Source organism: Lepisosteus oculatus, chromosome 23, assembly GCF_040954835.1.
Source record: "Lepisosteus oculatus isolate fLepOcu1 chromosome 23, fLepOcu1.hap2, whole genome shotgun sequence".
Classification (NCBI taxonomy): Eukaryota; Metazoa; Chordata; class Actinopteri; order Semionotiformes; family Lepisosteidae; genus Lepisosteus; species Lepisosteus oculatus.
In genome coordinates, this window is record NC_090718.1 from 10198613 (window position 1) to 10218354 (window position 19742).

The following is a 19742-nucleotide window of genomic DNA, read 5'->3' on the forward strand; positions in this document are numbered from 1 at the left end:
ATACTTTAATATATACTTTAACTTTTTTTCACATTTTTCTATCAGAACTTAATTTGGAAATGGTAAGATTCCATGCATGCCACTGGAGTAGAAGATGGAAAATGCATGGACCGCATAATTAGATTTCTTAAAAGCGGTTATTATGCACTCTCCACAACTTGTTATCCTAAGATAAGTAGAGCAACATGGCTTCAAAAGCCTGTTGGGGAAGTTTGAGGTAGATTTCTGAGTTGTAGTTGCTCTTAGAAGAAATGATCAGTTCATGCTCATATGGATTGGGGGAAAATTCCTTCTCCAGCTCAGCAGCAGGGGTCTTTCTTTAAACACAGCAGGGAAAAAGTATAAAGGACGTTAACTAACGTCTGAGGATCAAAAACCACTTTTCACAGCCTGATAATTACTCGACTTTGGTTTTGGGGGTATCCTTTATTCATGCTTCACTGCCAAGTACGATGGGCCTGCGAAGATTCAATCAGCATATACAAAGACGGAAAGTTTTTAAAGCATGTCAGACTTTTTTTTAATTTCGATGTTCAGTCCTTTAGAAGTCAGTTGGTAAATCTTCCACAGAGGGAAAAAAAAGTGTGCTTTTAAAGGTGAAATAGTAAAGAAGATCTTCAGAACTTTTTTCACAGTTCCTTCCCAGCTTTATTAACTAGGGCAGCCTGCTGTGCTGTAAAATAATCTCATGGAATGATCAGTGGTGACTTGTTCCATCAGGGTACAGGCTGATCAAACATCAGTTAAGATCTGGTAAACATGACATGCTGCTACAGTTTAAAAGAAGACTGTTTTATGTTTCAGACTTATATAAGGAGTGAAGCCGGGGTTAATAATCAAGTTGTCACCACACAGACCAGCCCATAGTTTGCAGCCCCATGGCTCAAGGACATGATCGGCTTACGATTTGTCCTTTTTTCCCCACCAGTCAGGCACCCAATTATTCAAAATGATTAAACTCATCTCCTAATTATTCTGGGTGTGCCACTAAAGGTGTGCTCTGTCATTGAGCTCTCACTGGCAGTACTGCTCTGACCACACTTCTCCCTGGATGTGCTAAGCCAGCCCGGTCAATAGTTTAGGATTGAACAAGAGGTTGAGTGGCACCTCCACAAAATGAACAGGGCTTTTGATATATTTCTGTTTCTATTTCCCCTGCACTATATAAAAATGAAATCACTGTTTTGTACCTTATTGACACCTCTGTGTTTCTGTTTCCTTAGACACACCTAAAAATGATTCTATCCAGAGCTATTTTGTTTGTAATAAAATTTAAAATATTCTAAATCTGTTTCTAGTTTTCAAAAGCCACAAGTTCAATTTTGAAAGTCTGATGAATCAGCACATTTTATTTAATTTCTCTTTGTTAACTCTAAAACGCCAAATAGAAAAGGAGCAGATGGTCCATATATTTCTTGACAAACATAACTCTTCATTATGTTTGCTAAGTGAACTCATTTGCTATGTGTTGCAAATGGATTAGTCATTGATAAGTGATCTTAGAAGAGTTCAAATTCACACGTACACTGAAGGAATCCCTAAACTTCAAAGGCATGTATGTTATACTATTTACAATACCATTCGCAGATCTATTTCCCTTACCAGAATGGTAAGTGCTGCTTGAACAGCACAGTGCAATTTAGGAAACTGGGCATGAACTAAATTGAACAAGTAAAAGGTGAATAAAATACCTGAAATTAATAGGATCACACTTCAAGACCTTGATACCACAATGACTGTGACAAAGGATAAACTGCCATCACATCCATTTTCAATCAAAGCAGTACAGTGATCTAATTTCTCAACATTAGTAGCTCTGTCACTCCCAAGTGTCCTTATGCTAGGAGAAGAACTAGTTATTGAATTTTTTTGCTCACACAGGAAAAGGAGTGCAGTTGATTTTTTGTTCTCGACTTGAGTTGATAAATGCTTTTATTAGCTTTCCCAAACTACATTGGAATCACGCAACAGGCTGAAGATAAAGTTTAAATCATGTCCAAGAAGAGCTTTTTGGCATTTAACAAGCTCCCTAGGCATGTCTGATTGATGATAATAGACAGCAATACAAATTGTAATATCCCAAATACTTTTTTTAAAACTTTATTACAATTTTATTTTACCGTGTCCCCAGGTATGCTATGATGTTGGAAAATGTGTCATATAACTGTGATGTTCTCATTAACAGTAGAAACTGAGAAAGGGAAATAACATTTGTTTTTGCATTTTTAAAACAACACATTTGGAAGGAAGCTGCCTTCTCTACTATATATACAAATGTATAAATATAAGATTATCACCTGACACTACCTATTTCTTTGTGTCTGAAGGGATCAATTATATTTATTATTTTTATACTACTGATCTTGAAACTAATACACACCTTTGGCAGATTTACTCTTACACTTTAGTGGTAGATCATTGCTGGCACTCTGCAGGAGATAAGTGTCTATCCATCTTTTACTCTGAACGAATGTCACAGAGTCACGATTGTGAGCCAAGTGAAGAGGAATCAAGTGCACACAGGAAAATGTATTATGCGTCTTACATAAATGGGCTCACATTATATCAAGGTGTTGAAATGGTACACTTAATAAAGTAATCAATCATTTAATCAGTCATGCTTGGTACTTATCTAGAATTACTGTAGATGGGGAATGTTATATAAGAATGGCCAACCTCTGTTTGTGTTCAACTGTACATCAAGAAAAGAAAAATAACGTTCTGCAAAAACAGATGAAGTAGGTGGGTCCTGGGAAATATGAACATTATAGTTCATATGACTGCAGCCACACGTGCCTGTGCCTGTAATTTTTAATATGTTTTACACTTAAACATTCTAGGTCCACAAAATCCCACTCTGATAGCTCTGGGATTATCCATTCCACACTGCTTTGACGAAGATCTTCAAATATTTCTCTTTCTGTAAACTGGAGCTGTTTCTTTATAAGGGATTTGGTAGCTGCATGCTGTATTAAAAAAGTGAACTAGAATGGCTTACAGTCGCCAAATGGCTACAAGATTGCACTGTCCCCCAAGACTTCACCTATATGTGATGTACCCTCGGGCACAGCACTATAACGGGATCCTTAAATGGCTGTGTCTCAGGAAAACCAGAGACATAAATACAGTCATAAGGTACAAACCTGTGCTCCCTTAATTTACAGTGCAGGGAACTAATTCACAACAAAACACAAAATCCTAAGATCCTTTTTGAGCTCCTAACTTACTTTTTCATGTTCTCTTTCTATGACAGCCAGACAGCTAAGCTGGTTACCAGCTCTAAAACATTTTCTTTCAAAACTCTTCTCAAAAATGTTAGTCTCTCTGTTACACTTTTTTTTGTGTGGAAAAAAACACACATTTCAAGTTCACAGGGTGAGAACTCTGTCTTTCCCTTCTGCTCCCTTCTCTTCCTGGAGAGCAGGAAAAATCGCTGCCAGTCTGGAATGCTCAGTATTCTAGTTTTAAATGTAACCAAACCAACTGCCTTCTGCCTTCTGCCTTCTGCCTTCTGCCTTCTGCTGGTCATTTTCCTTTTGGTGGCTGTGGTCTGTGGAAATGTGGTCTGGACAAAAGCCCGATCTTGTCTCTACCTTGTCGTCCACTTATAACACATGCAATACTAATAACTTTCTGTACCTGATTTGAAAAATACACTTAATTGTACATAAGGAATGTTTGACTCACAGTGAAAAAGATCTCATTAACTTACTGTACATACTGCAGAAACAATTGGTGAATCTTTGATTGTAAAATGTGCTCCAGTCCTTCTGCCCTTACAGCCACAAAGTAGTTCACAGTGATTATAATTTGACAAACAAACTAAATTTATTTTTCTCACTTGCACTCTCAAATTAGAATGCAGCAACAGGAACATGCAAAAATAACATGTCAATATGTCTCTGAAACTACTTTCGTATATTCACACCATAAGGCTCCCTGTGTGAATAAGAATGAAAAATGGCTCACAAACATGCATTCGCACAAGCTAGACTCTTTAATGTCTTCTTCGAATACGGTCTCTGGATTATTTATACTCCTCACTTTGACAACTTTACTGTTACAAAGTCCCTTTCGACGCTAAACAGTATTTCATGATAAGAGGGTCAGTCTTACAATAACTCATCCTGCTTCTGTATATTGAGCTTACTCTCATTAACACACCGTTCTGCCACAGCCCTGCCCTTCACCCAAAAACCCATCCGTACTCAACCTGCTCCCATTGAATGAACAAATCAGGTCACATATATCAGGTCACAATCGTTAAAATTGCTACTGGTTATTATTACTTCCTTCTTTCATGCACTGTTCAGGTTTGACAAAACAGTCTGGGTGTGTGGAACAAAGAGCAATAAATATTTTTGTTCTGGGAGACTTGTCTCCCAGCTCCTCCTGTTGTCACTAAAGGTTCTTCACAGCAGGTTACCACTTATGGAGCAGGATTTGCTTTTTGAAGCACCTGGTCTACGAAAAGTGCTATTCTTGTTGTTGTTGTAAAAAAGGAAGCTAAAAGAATTACAGTAGATCTATTTCACTGGCATGAAATCACAATTGTCTCATGGCATTCAACAAGCATTTCAAACGTGTTTCCGTTTCTTCAGATATTGTTTCAAGGACACTTCCTGTTTTTCCTACCTTTTGTTTTAAATTTGACATTGACACAACAAACAATATGCCATTTGCTCTATATAAAGCTAATAGAGCGCTTTACATACTATTACAGAGAAGCACGTGTATTTAAGTAAAGAAGTCAGCAGCAAAAGACCACCAGAGAGAGAAAACAATAAAATACAATGCAATACAGCCATGTAGCAGAAAAAGGTCCCATTTTCATTCAAGGTAAGTATAGCTATAAGATCTCAATCAGCAAGAAAAATGAACTAGTACTTCATGTGTATATTTTATATTGACATAGTGTATTATTCTGACTTCATTTTGTTTTAACAAATAAAGAATGTGTAAATCTTGAGAGAACCGTCAAATAAGAAAGGTCCACTGTACACAGAGTTACAGTAATCTACTGATCATTCCTTTACTGCCTCATAAATGTCTTCCTGTCCTCAAGAGAACTATCTGGAGGGGGAAGAGGGTAATTGAAGCTCCCTACCTATCAATCAGCCTCTTGTCTTGATTACAGTCTTAGAGCTTAGCAATGGTGTCAAGTAAGGCACTGATTTTGAGATGTGGTGTGCAATAAGCTTGGCACTGGATATCTTGATCTTATTTAATTCTGCTGCAGGCCTCTAGACACTGTTGATCAGATAAAGAATCAACAGTACAGTTCTACTTCTTTATAATTATGAGAAGTGTCCTATAATTATTCATAGCATCAAGCAAAAGTAAGGGTTATGCACAGCAAGGTAAATAACAGCAATTTTGTCATGCATGCCTATCATACTGATAATGGCCAGGCTGAGCTGAATACATTTTTGCTGGGCAAATGACTCCTCAGGACTCATGGCTTATGCTATATAGCTCCAGTAATTTGTCTCGATGAATTCACACTGAAGTGAAAGAGCAACAGACATCACTGAAACAATATCTTTACAGTTTTAACATACTGCATATACTGTACATTAAATATTGTCCATGAATGCACAAGGTCAATTCATCTGATAATCTTTCATATTTTAATTTAAACTTTCAAAGTGTAAATAACACTGCCTTTAAGAAGGCAACCATACAGTAGCTCTTTCAGGGTCAGGGTGAGAAATATCTCAGTATTGCAATTGTCACTGGGCTATGACATATCCATCTCAATACTGCTTAAACTTAAGGTTGATCAAAGTACAAGGAGATACTCTTGGATACCTGGCTAATAGGGAATTCAGATTATGTACAAGGACAACAGGTCCTCCACAACCTTCTCTCCTTTGGCTTTTTAACCCACATACGAGTATCTGCTTCAGCTCAATCTCTCAGCTGGCATCACGTAATTAGTGTATGAATGCTATAGCATAATTCTGCCCATTAGAAGACTGGCAAAAATTTAATTACGACAACAAAGCTGAGTTTTGCTGTAGTTTTAAGTGAGGAAGGAAACAAAAATAAAGATGCCAACCATCGTGGGGAAGCAGAGTTTTTTCTCCATGTACATTTAGGTCTCTGAGCTGACTTTGCTTTTCCCTGCAGAAAGAAATTTGTGTCCATCCCAACTCAGACAATATAAAGTGAAAGAGCTTTAAACTATTTGTAATAATTTTATGGAACCTGTGATTCTGTTTCAACAGACCCAAAAACCATATAACAAAATACACCAGATTATATTTACATAAATATCACAACCGGAGCTCATCCAGCATGAACAAAAATGTGCATCTATATTATTATTATTGTTATTATTATTAAAGACAATCAGGACTATCCTGAATAAGCCTATATTGCTACCATAGAGTGTCTTCACTGCCATTAAGTTTTTAAAGCTTCTTTTAAACGTACAGTACGTTACTCCTTTGCATGAAAGCTCTCAAATGTCTAAAGCAGCTATAAGATTTTGCAGAGTAAAGCATTTCTGTTCTTCCTCAAAGAACATGGAACAACCAAGAACATTTTATTAACCTTATCACTTACTCTTTGTTGTTCAGCCACAGTGATCACGCATCTAGAAACCGAGTACATCTGAGAGAATTACATGCTACTGAAATAAGTGCTTTGAAGCCTTTATCTTCATAATATTCAATTTCAATCTTTGTCAAACTTACAGAAATTAATTTATTACTATTTTAATTCTCACTGGGACCCATAGTTATTTGCTATGGGTATGTTTTGATGTTCCTTCACTGTTCTTCACCTTATTAAACGCTTTAGAGGAATATTACATTTTAGAAGCATTTAAACACATAAACCACCTGATTTAAAGCTGTTACCCAGCCAAATGTTCACAAAGAAAATAACACAATCTCAACAATTGTCTGAGTGTAGACGACTTTGCACCATATTTTAAGATTGTAGCCAACTGTACATAAGGTATAGACAGTATGTAAACAACATGTAGCCAGCAGTACAAAACCTTTTTTAACTGGCACGAGAGTTTATTGGTAATATATATCAATACAATTTAAATCTTAATGACTATGATTTCATCTGTTAACGACAACAATAAATAATAAACCCTTGCAATATATAGTACATTTAATCTCAAACGATCTCTGAACACCTCATGTATCAGGAAAACTGTAACCACACCATAGTCTTTCAGCTGTTATGGAGATACACCAAATACTAAAGAGCTTAAAAATGACATTTCCTTATTTTTCTGGGCAAACGCCCCGCAATCCATAACTCATGGTTGTCCTTTTAGGTATGACTCATACTGTAAATGTCAGGTTACCCCCCAAATTGCCGTTTAGTTGCAACTTAATCACTGTTTAACATCTGATACAATGGAAGATCTCCATTTTAAATGCCTTTAAAATTAAAATTTAAAACGACTGTCAGGAAAAGATGTTATAATGCATCTAGGAGTAATTTGATAAATGCCATAAAATCCTAGTGTTAAATGTTAAAAGCTCTTATAAAAGATCTGGCATGAATATTTCCTCTCTCTTTTTTACGACAAAACATTCACATTGCTTTTGGCTACTTCAGTAACTTTGCTAATTCAACGCTTTGTAGCGAGCCAGGAACTTTGTGAATACTCGATGATAACTTGAGACAAATGCTGACTCAATCAAAGGAATCAAAGATAATCAAGACAAACCAGTGTTTGTGCCTTTACAGGTTGGGGCTTATCATTTCTTTCACTTAGAATGTGTATCATGAACAAAGAATGTGAGTTTCACTGTCAGTAATGGTCCCCACTCACCTGCAGCAATGACACTGAAGGATATTAATTCTGACCTCTGACAGGTGAAGACTTTCTTTAGTGTTCTCTGTCCTTAACTGCATCTAAGATGGTGAGAAAGACGGCCTTTATTTACTGCTTGTCTTGCATCGGTATGCAGCTTCATTATGAAACTGAGGAACAAGGTGTGATGTCTGAGAAAGCACGTCTCAAATACAATAACTAGAAAACAAAATTAAATCTCTGAAAGTCATTGGCGTCGTCATGTCATTTCACATCAGACGGCCACGATCACACTGATCTCTCTGTCTCTGTTCTCAAAGAAGGGTTTCTCAACTCTCACAGCAGAAAGACAACAGAAACTAAACTCATCCTGGAACTAGGTTCACACCGTCCCCCTTCTCTCAATGACTTATTTTCATGTAATCTTCTCTATTCTCATGCAGGTTTTGACTTTACACCTTTCTCCACCCCTCTCCACTTTGCACTTCCTGAGTGGCCTCTCTGCCTCTCCCCCCTCCTCCACCTTTCCAGCTGAGCCATCTGCCCTGTCTTTCTCACACCCGAAGAAGGCTCCACAGCTGAAACGTTGTGTTTCCATTATTTTCTTTTCAGCACGGAATACACCCGCTACCTGTTCATCTTCATGTGTTTCATATCCCTTGAAGGAAATGTTATGTATAGTTTTCACCATGTGGGGGAAACCTAAAGCTGTAGAAAACTGAGCAGGAAGTTTTGCTTTGGAAAGCAGAGGATGAAGCTATATACAGTATATCTCTGTCAATGAAAGTGGGTTGACAGAGTGGTGGTAATCAAGATATTATGGGCAAAACCAACCAATGTGGAATGCTAATGGGTATTTTGTGCTGCGGACCTCATGTCTTTACCAACAACCTTTTCTTTGTTGAGTGTGAAAGCTTTGGATAGATTTATTTTTAATATTTTACACTGATTGACAATACTCTTTTGCAAAGCAATCTGTAGCTGGAACTCTTGCAAAAAAATACTTGAAGTAATCTCTGACATGCTTTAATCATGCGTGCTTAGGAAATTGGTTTACCTGTATAATTTCCTACAGTATATAGAATTTTATAGCCACGACACAATTCATTTGTCATAAACTGTTGTAGCTTTTTTCACTTAAACATAAAGGACTTACATGGTAGAAGCACAAACAAACCAGAAACCACATTCAAACTTTCTTAAAAGAGTAATAATTATACAACAAAAAGAAATTATGTGATTGACTGCCAGTGAATGCTGTATGTATGAGGACTGCTCTGGATACACACTTGCTATGAATAATAGTAAAGAGTTTGTTAATTGAGTGGTGATTGTGCAAAGTAAATTACTTTGGGTTGGGTGAAGAAGAAGGGCACAGACATCTCAGAAGCATCTGAATATCTCAGATTATTAGTCAAAAAGATGAAGAAGTTTGGACAGAGTGGGATAATAACTTAGAAATAGTTACTATAACTACTCAAAACATTTAATTTTACAGTCTCAGCTGCAGAAGATTGGAAATAATCTATTTGCTAGTTGCTTTTCCTATCATCTCCATTATCATTTCCATTTTATTTCATAGTTTCAACACTTCTCATATTCCAGACTAACCTGCTGACATTTTGTCTTTAAATTACTGTTTTGTACTGTTTGGCCAGTGAGGTTTGTGGTGTTCATTTAGTTTTTTGTATATCTAGATTCACATCAAAATTACAAAACAGTTTCTCACAGACTATACTACACTAGAACATTTTTGCAGTTAAAACACGTTCCAGGTATTTTAATAACTAAGAAAATAAAATGTAAAGGTGTAAGGTAGACTGAAATATATCTGACAGGTGTGTATTCGTGACTTACAAGGAACTCTTAACAGTATTATATATATATATGCTATGTACTATATCTAGTTTTTAAAGTCCTATTACAGTAGGTGTCCTCCAAAATCTTCTGTTTAAGAGAACAGTCAGATTTCATGGGTACTCAAAGACAAACATGACAGGTTAAAATGCTGAATATCTTTCATGCAAAATGACCGTGAGAAAAAGAGAAGGTAATGTTTAATTCATAGGCCCTAATTCTGACAGCCATTGCTCTTGTGAAGGATAACTATGATATGTGTCAAGTGTAAGACTTGATTCCCACTCTGAACGCAATTCAATTAGCATCTTTCCTACAGGGAAACAACATGTTCATTGTTGATATGTTAATTTGGGCCAAATAAATATTGCTCCTTATTTGCATTAACTTATGATGCACCTAGAGTCTCCAACTAAGAAGTTAATTAAATGTCGTCTCTGATCTATAAGGAAATTTTGCTTGGGAAACAAATGGGAATGCACTTTTCAATGCTTCAGGCATCAACTTTAGTGTAGGTCAGGCTGACACCGAATTCACAAATGTTCTGACAAAACGTCAGTAAATCTGGAACAGACCCTTTAAGAGCAGAATTGAAATTTGCTCGGCCTGGCCAAGGTTACAAGTCATACAATTACACACTTTTTCAGATACTGCAGCAGATCAAAGGTAATAACCACATCACCATATCTGCCCCACCCAAAATACTCTTAAAGGGGGAAGACTGAAAGAAGGGTGGTGGGCATTTTTGGGAGTTTCTTTCCTTACATTAATACAATTGCATTTTAGAACAAGATAATGTTAAAACAACTAATTTAATCACAGAACTTAAAAGCTAAAATTAATACTTGAAACCTGCAGTAAAAAAATGCCAGGCTTAGAAAGTATCCAGACAAGGGATATATCCAGGAAAATTCATATGTCATACTTACTGTGTATGTTCTCTTTGCTGTATTACTGTATATGTTCTCTTTTCCCCATACATGATTTTACAGACCGTACCTTCCCTTTGCTTACTGGATGATAGAAAATTGTTACTGCTGGCAATTTTTCAGAATTTCTATAACTACTTTCACCCAGCTGAGACAGTCAAATGTGTTTTTTCACACAGTGTGGAGAACAAATGTGGACAAATTCCTTCAATCTGTTTACCTTTGACTCTTTCTACACACAGACACCCTAGAAGAAATGAAGCCATTCCTGAAGTATGCATGCCGTCCTCTATTTGTCAGCATCCTTTGCTTTCTTCATCATGATACGTGTGCAGTAATCCTTAGTAATGTATCTATTACAGGGCCAGACTCTTCACTATATCACCACCCCACATCCATTTTCTAGCAGACTTTTAATTCTGTTTTCTATTTTTTTCTGAGTGCCATACTCCATTTGATCACAGACAAGCTCCCTGTGGTAGTGCAGCTCAATTTACCGAACAGCCAGTAAATTATTTATTCTTCAACAGCTCTGAATCGAAAAACAAAAAAAAAACCCCGACTTCAGACATTGAACACTCGAGTTTGAAAGGATTTAGGAAAAAAAAAACCCAGATTAGATTGCTGTCTGCATTGTCCGAGCAATATTATTGTCCCTTGTCAATAACTGGCAATTTTCAAGGACGATATTTGCAAGTTATGGCTTTGGTAAATTGCACAGTATTCGTTCAAGAGCAATCTGAAGGCTCCAAATATGAAGTGAAACTCACCAGTTACACATTTTAAAGTGTACTCTTGTGCCGCTTTCTGTGTTTTCCCCAGAATGATACACATTAGGTAGGTCGGACTTACAGTAAGTGGCTAAAATGAACATTAGCCATTTGATGTTTATACTGCAAACTGATGGTTTCAATTATGGTACACAGGACCACAGTTTAAACTAGGATGGTGTCTGCCTCATTAGAAGTCAAATAACACATCTTATGCTAATGGAGGCTGTTTAAAAGTTGAGGAGACCTCAACAGGAACCATTTGTAAACCAACCTGGGAGTTGTGCAGTTGAGTGGCTTAAGCGTCGCTCTGAAGGTGACCAAGGCTGTGACCGCCGAGAAGATGAACCAGGTCATGTTACTTGCACGTCAGTAGGATGATCCCTATAAGCCAACCAGCCAGACACGTTTATGGTATGGCTAATTGACAAACAAATATCTTTGTTGAAATTATTAGAATTGAAGGTGTACAATGTTTCTTTTGAACAGTTTACAAAGGTATCTTTCAATTAACATTTTTACAACTGATACAGGGATGAGTGGGAGATTTCCTGTGACAAAGCAATTTTAAGAATGGGCTGCAGTTACTGGTGACCTGCCATTATATAGCCTCTAATTTTCGTAACTAGCCACACATCAGGTGATAACTATATAACCGATCAGATTAGTGATGAAGAGTGTGTACATTCTCAGTGGGGTGTAATTAGGCTTTGTTGGGTGTGCATGAGGCTGGTGGGAGTTTTGAGTGCTGTTTTCTGCTAAATAAAAACCTGTACAGGCATAGAATAAAGCCTCCTAGACTTTGTGTGCATGCACACTCCTGGGCTTGCCCTGGCTGAGGGTACGGTCTGTCACAATCACTTAAAATGGGAATCAAAAACAAAAATGACTAATTACAGCTCATACGCAACAACATATGGATTCCATCTGGAGTGGGTGACTGATTAATGATGCGCTTTGTAAGAAATTGAAATTAATTGGGGGAACATAGCATTCATGCCGAAAAAAAGAGTAACGTGTCTTGGGGGAATGGAGGGTCACATTAGAAGACTAAAATGCGGTCACTCTAGTGGTTTCAATTTTTTTTCTTTATTATGAGACAAAATGACAATAATGCCCTGTAGAAATTTTACAGAACTGAAGTCGGTTGGAACTCTTGAATTTCGCTTTGAAGTGCAATTCCAACTCTGTCTGATGCTAAGGATGCCAAGATATATAAATACTGTATACATTAAATTGTATTTCGATATACAGTATACCTCAATAGGGTATTAGGTTCAATTCTAGCCTTTTGCAGACGTTTGCATTTTCTCCCAGTTTGAGCACAGCTGCCACGTGTTTTATTTAGTTATTTGCTCATTAATTAAGGGAGAACAAGTGTATTAACTGTGTCTGTGTTTTCTCAACAGCAGATTGTTGTTTGAAACCTTTTGCATTCCAACACTGGGAACACGTTACAAAACAAATGCCTGAACTTGGCAGCTCATCGATCATTCCCTTCCTTTCGGACGTTTATGAAAAAGTGAAAATGCCTGTTGGGTGTTTCCACAAATCGCAAAAGTTTTTCTTGGGATCATCTCCAGTCTCCAAGCAGAGAACAGCATAACCCTTCATGCAGATTTGAGGACACCTCAGAAAACTGCTTTTCTTCTCTTGCAGGAGCATTATAATTATTTCCCATTTTTTCCCTAAATCAAAGCATTTAAAATCACACTTTCTCTTCCCCTTTCTTTGTAATGTTTCTTCTCCTTTATGATAAGTCTGGATGTTCCTTAGTGACAAAAAGAGCAGTGGGGATAGTGATAACCTACTCCATCCTCAACACAGAATTAATTTTCCACCATTGTGTGACATTAAGGACAACCATCTACCATAGTTAACCAATCTCATTAAGTTATGACAGCAGAGATATGAAAGAAGTATTGCATTCTTTGTTACAGATCACATGAGACTTCTTGACTTGTCACACTCATACCAAGCAATGCTGTGATGTAATGTGATCTCTATTTTCATGAAAAATGAAATGCTGATCCTAATGGACAATGGTGAGATACAGCTCTCACAAAGCTCTGAGGATAAGCCGTGTGCCTACAGCAGCATTGAGATTCTCCTTTAACATTGCTGGGTATCTGCTAAAATGTTTCTTTCTATAAAAGCCCTGCATTTTAACACATCGCATAAAAAAACCTGCAGAATTAGACAGATTTCAAATCTTCAGCTCAATGGGGACTGAACTGCTTTGAACTAAAGTAATAAAAGAAACAATAATCAATGCGATTCATCATTTTAAAACCACTGTATGGCCCAACTTAATTAATGCAAACTTAAATGATCTATTATAGGTTTTAAATCGTTAGCTCATTTTTAACACCCAAAATGTTAACTCTACTCTTGTTCAACATTCTGGTAGGTTAATGGACTTCTGGGAAAACTGGCCCTGGTGCACGTATGTCTGTGTCTGTGTGGGCGCTGCGATGGACTGGCATCCTATATGTACTGGAGTATCTTGTTTTGTGCCCATTGCCAGGACAGGTGTTGGATAAAGTGATTTGATAGTTTGAGTAGTATTACTTTTTTAGGATGACATTTTATGTATCACAATACTAGGTGATAAGAGTTTGGTCTTCGATTTGGTTTAAAGCAGAGGAAAAATCTATATAAACAGCCATTCAGAAATATGGTCATAATTAACACATTAACTTCTTAACAACTCAAGTAGGGTTACAATGAGAAGCCATTGGGTCCCATCTTATTCAATCTGTTTTGCAGTAACTAATTGATCCTTGAAAGAAACCAGGTTATCAGGTTTGCTTTGCCGATGCTATCAACATGAGACAAGCCACTCCTTCTGCCTACAGATGCACAGAGAGAGAGTGAGAGTGAGAGTGGAGGAGCACGTCTAGTGTTGAGAGAACACTTACACCAGATGGTATTATATCTGATATTTATCATAGCTCATTGACCTGCACTTTGCGTTCACATTTTTTGCTTTTTATATGATTCCAAACGTTTAAAATATCTAATTAAATATATTTAAACAAATATGATATTTTTTCTGTATATTAGAATATAAGTATATGGATAACATAATGTCCGATTTAAGGCACAGTGGGCCCTACTTAGGTAATGACCTTGTCTTGATGGCCACTCTTGCCTAATTCAACGTATTCAAAACAGACTGTAAGACTCCAAGAATAAGACAGAAAATCTGTAAATAGATCAGTAAATTGACAAAGGATTGCTATTTTTCTTGACACAGAACTAGATTTTATTAAAACAACTTTTCAATTTGTCTCCTGATTGTCCTTTCGAAGTTCATATTGTAATTGTGCATTTCTGGACAGGTTTTCTTTCTTAAAGCTCGGGAGAACAAAAGTAACAGAAGAAAACACATAAAGCTTTCTTATTCATGTGCTTCCCTGGATACCAAAAGGCTTTCTCTGACAAAAAGATAGTGTAATTACTAGACCCGGCATTACTTAGAACCTAATTTTACTGTTAAGTATGGGCAGACAAAGGCAATTTGAAGTTAAAAAAATTACAGGAAAGAGGTTTCTTTTTGAAGGTTTCAACACTAGTCGTAAACAAATTAAGTGTTAATAAGTTAATAAGATAGCTTTTAGTATCTTAGATATTAATAGGGGATCCAAAGGAGGTGTCTTTAGGTCATTTAGACTACATTTTCCATTGATTTCATTAGTTGATGTCATTTCATTAGTTCAGTTAGTTGATGTGATTATTATGGAAGAGACAGATCTTTATAAAGCTTTCCCTCCTAAAGATAAAGACATTTTCATAGAAGCAATTGCTTCATATACAGACAATGACACATTATTTTTCGTAAACATACATTTTCTATTCATAAACTTGTCATTTCTGAGATTGTTATAAGCCAACTATCACGCCTATGTAGTATCCTGGTAAACTAAACCAAATAAACATCTTCAAAACACATACAGTATCTACCTGTTATGCCTAACATACTGAGGAAACATTTTCAAGACATGCAGAATGATACAGCTCATTTGAGGCTTTTAGGAAAATACTGCACTTTTACAAATCAAGGCTATTCAAAATGCAATTGAAAAGGTGAATCCATTTCCTGAACTGATGTGGCAGTCTTGTGATAACTATGAGGCCACATGTTGCACAGCCAGAAATTATCTGGCTTTCTTCTGCATCACACATGTTCGAATGTAAAAGGAAAAAAATGGCTTATTTGAGAATATGGAACTGCAGGGCTCTCTAACTCTCCTAAACTGAACTAAATATTTTAAAATTTAATTTGCCTTCCAATTTAGTGCCTTATGTAAGCGATAGGTTTAGATCTTTTAATAGGATGGAAAATCCTTGCTTGTAAAACAACTAATTCTTTCATTGACCATGTGGTAACTGCTGTTCAGGTTTAATAGAGCCTTGCAGTTCTTTCCGAATATACATTTTCTGTTCTCTAACTTTCCAATTAGTTACCAAGAATTGTGTTTATGAAGGCCAATGGAAAAAAAAGCTTCCTACTAATAAAGCCTTTTCCTCACATTTACATTTGACAAGCAACAAAGCTAAAGGCAGTGTTTCTCGGGATGTCAGAACTGTGACACATCAGCAGAAGTCATGTCACAGACTGATTACCACCATACCCTTTCTCTGGGATATTCTACAACATGACACTGACCTGCAGCTTTGTGAAAATCCCACTGCTAAAGTTTCCTTCTGCTCTTAATTAAAGTGAACATAACATAACAAAAGGAAGTAATTTAGCAGTATTGCAAGGTACAAGGTCTTAGCATGCTTCTCATAATTACATTCCTGAAATAAGAGCTGCCGTGCAAAATTGCCAGAATATCTAACATCCGACTAACCAAGGTTTACTAAAGTAGCATGATCTTGGCTTCATTTGTTAGATGTTTTAATAGGAAATAGTCATTATAGTGTCAATCCATTAGGCATTTCCACTCTTCATGTTGTGCGCTAATTAGATGCTTATTCTGATTTATCTCCCTTCTTTGAATAAAATAATAAAATAATGACCTTTTGGAAAAAATAATAACCCCAGCAATAACATTGAAGATAAAAACTTGAAATGCTTGAAAGGAAATACACAGTGACTAATTCTTAGATTCCAATTTTTATTTTAAAACAAGTTTTTTTTCCATCTAAAACAAAACAGCGACAAAACTTAAACGAATAATAAATCTTCACACGCCCCTTAAAAATGAAGCATGAGTAAATACTTTTATCCAAACTTTTAGTTGGTCCTTTGCACAGTACTTCAAAGCTTCAGACCCTAAAGGATGAGAAAGATTAATGAGCACTAACAAAATTTTGAAATATTTTCAAAGTGCAGGCCTCATGGATATAAAAGATACTGACATTCTCTTTAAATGGAAATGTTTAGGCATGTCAGATCCCCTCCAGCTGTCTCCTGTCTTTTTTGTGCCACATTTTGTCCTTCTGTGATTTTCCTTTCCTCTCTGCAGCATATTTGCTCCATCTCTCTCCCTCTCTTTCTTATCTCTGGTGTTGGTGCTGGTTTCTCCTGTCTGACATTTGGCGATAAGTATGCAGGAATTTTTTTTGCATTTTAAAATCCAGAGGTTACCATTCTGTATTTGGTGTATTTCATTAAAGAATGGAGAGAAAGCTTTTTAAGCCACCTGTTTTTCTGATCTTGGTTGTGCAGCACACTGTACGATTCGATAATTACTTTATTGTCTGGTTTCTCAGAATTTTGCCTTGCATCAAAGCAACTACTATTTACATGCACAGAAACTTACAAAACATACAATAATACCAGTACAAGTAAATGCAACATTAATGTATTTATATAAAAAACATTAAGTCTACTCATAAATATCCATTTCTCATCACTCCTACAAGAATCCACACAACTACGCCACAACCCTGTAAGCTTACTCCCTAGCAATTGCACTTAGACCATATATTACACATCACCCATTCAGTTTTGCACAGACTCCAATGATTACACATGCCCATAAACCATTACTCCTTTATTGTGAACTCATTCATTGATTGAGCATTTTGATTGACTTTGGGATAAAGAAATTCCTCATTTTGCAGGACTCTGGAACTTTTGTTAGAAAGCCTGAGTTGGTATTCTCCAGCTTGCAGAACATGTGAGCGACCGGATAGGAAACTAACAGCTCATCAAAACACACTCTTAATGTAAGGAGTCTGAAAGTTCTACCCAGTGGCTGCATGACCGGTTTGTCTAATTGTACATTGTTTTAAGAAACAAGAATGGTTATTTTTAATTATATAACCACTGGGGAACCCTTGTCACAGACATCAAGTGACATGACACAGGTGTGAACCTATAAATCTTTGGCCACACATCTCTGTGCTCAATTACAAGATAGGACTTTAGGGAAGCCATCTGGGCAGAAATACAGTATGTTAAATGAGGCTGAGAAGGTCTTTATTTTAAGGGATGTGGGAGTATGTATCAATCTAACTGGCCGTGTTGTTAAAGCCAAAACTCTTCTTTCAAGAAAAGTCTGGATGATCTCTTTTGATCAATTAGCTACTAACTACCAGACGGGCTAGATGCACCAAACTAATTTAATTCATTTTTAACAGTTGTTTGTTTATTATCCAATCAAAAGGGATGTGGATGTAATTTCTTAATCTAGCCACTTGTCAGTGGACTAATACATGTTAGTGAAATCAGCTAACACTGCAACCCACTGTTTTGAATTCATTTTTGCCTCATAACTATTGTGATGCAGACTACTGGATTAAATTGGATGTCATTTACATTACACTTTCTTAATTTATTAGAATGTGAACCCTGTGAGTTCTACTAAATTACTTTCTTGTAACATTACATTTAGAGTTGTTCCATATTTCATTCTCTGTTAATTAGACACCATATCCAGGTCATCTTAAAATGTGTTTTGGCATTTAACTCCAGTAAAATAACTAGAATTGCTGCAGTCTTTCTTCTCTTATCTTTGTAGCTACTGAAGAAACATTTTTTTTCCCAAACAGGAATAAGAAAGAATTGAGAATCTTATTAATGCTGAACTTCTTGTGAGAGATTAAATATCTTAACGTATTTCTTCAAGTGATTTGATTAGCTGCACCTTTTTTTGCATACAATACTTTTGTGCCACAGTTTTTGAGGAGTTAGCTGATGGGTATGATCTATATACCTATGTGCTGTTGCATTGTTGACATGGACCAATTAAGATTTGTGGTCTGGGGGTGGAATGAGACATTAAGGCTCAACTTTGAAGATATTTTAATAATTGCCTCTACAGGGGACTAGCTTGAAATGCTGCTGAAATAACCCATCACTGTACCACCTGGCCCTGTGATATTGTCAGTTCAATAAAAAGCATGAAATCCTTGAAATAGAAATGGTGCTGATAATTCAAATGTATGTTCGAAAATCAGAAGGCATGCTCGACAGAAAAATGGAAGAATACCTATCTAATTTCTTTTTCTCTAATCTTTCTGGTTGGGAAGATTCCATTTTTGTAAAGATTATACCAGCATTTTCTTTTTTTTCCTAGTCCAGTTATTTGTTGCAAATGTTTCTTTAATGATCCTAAGGCTGAACTACATACTGTTCCCCTGTAGAGCCACTTTCAAGTTAATATCAGGCTCAGTGGGGGTCTCTGTCCGTTTAAATACTGCATAGGGTGCCTCCCAAATTAAAAACACTGCTGCCTTCTGGCTCTCAAAGATTTACCACTTATGGTTTCAGTGCTGTTTTTCCGCTCAGAGCTGATACTTTCATCCTTAGAAATGACAGCAGGAATACGTTAAGGAAATCTGTGGAGAGCATTAGCATCGGAGTACGATTTTTACATTTATAGTGCTAAATGATGTGTTTTTCGTATTTATGTATTTCTGACGGGGGGAGGGGGGGATAGACATTTCAATTAACTGCATTATAATTTCATAAAAGCGCACAGTGGTAATATTGCATAGCCAAGAGGATGAAAAAACACTGGTTCAAGCAAAAAAAACAACAACAACAAATGGGCTCATTAAAATTTTCACACGATCCAATGCCTTAAAAAGTGAACACATGAGCAATAAGTACATTTTGGTGTGGTCAAGTGAAAACAAGTGAAAGACGTGTGCTTTGAGCCCGCTAGCCTATCTGGCCATTTGTGGTGGACTGATTCAAGGATCTCATCCAGCTATCTGGACATTAGGGTATGGATGTTAGGGTATCTGTGTCGGTGTAGGACATAGTCCTGGAATGTACCTGCTGGCTATTCTCCAGATGGACTCTAGAGCAGTGATATATTTTCTATAATGTGGTGTCCAGAATTTCACACAATATTCTAAACATTGGCCTAATTGACCTACTGTAAGTGCATTGTACAATTTTTAGATTACATGCCTTTATTTAAATTCTATGCTATT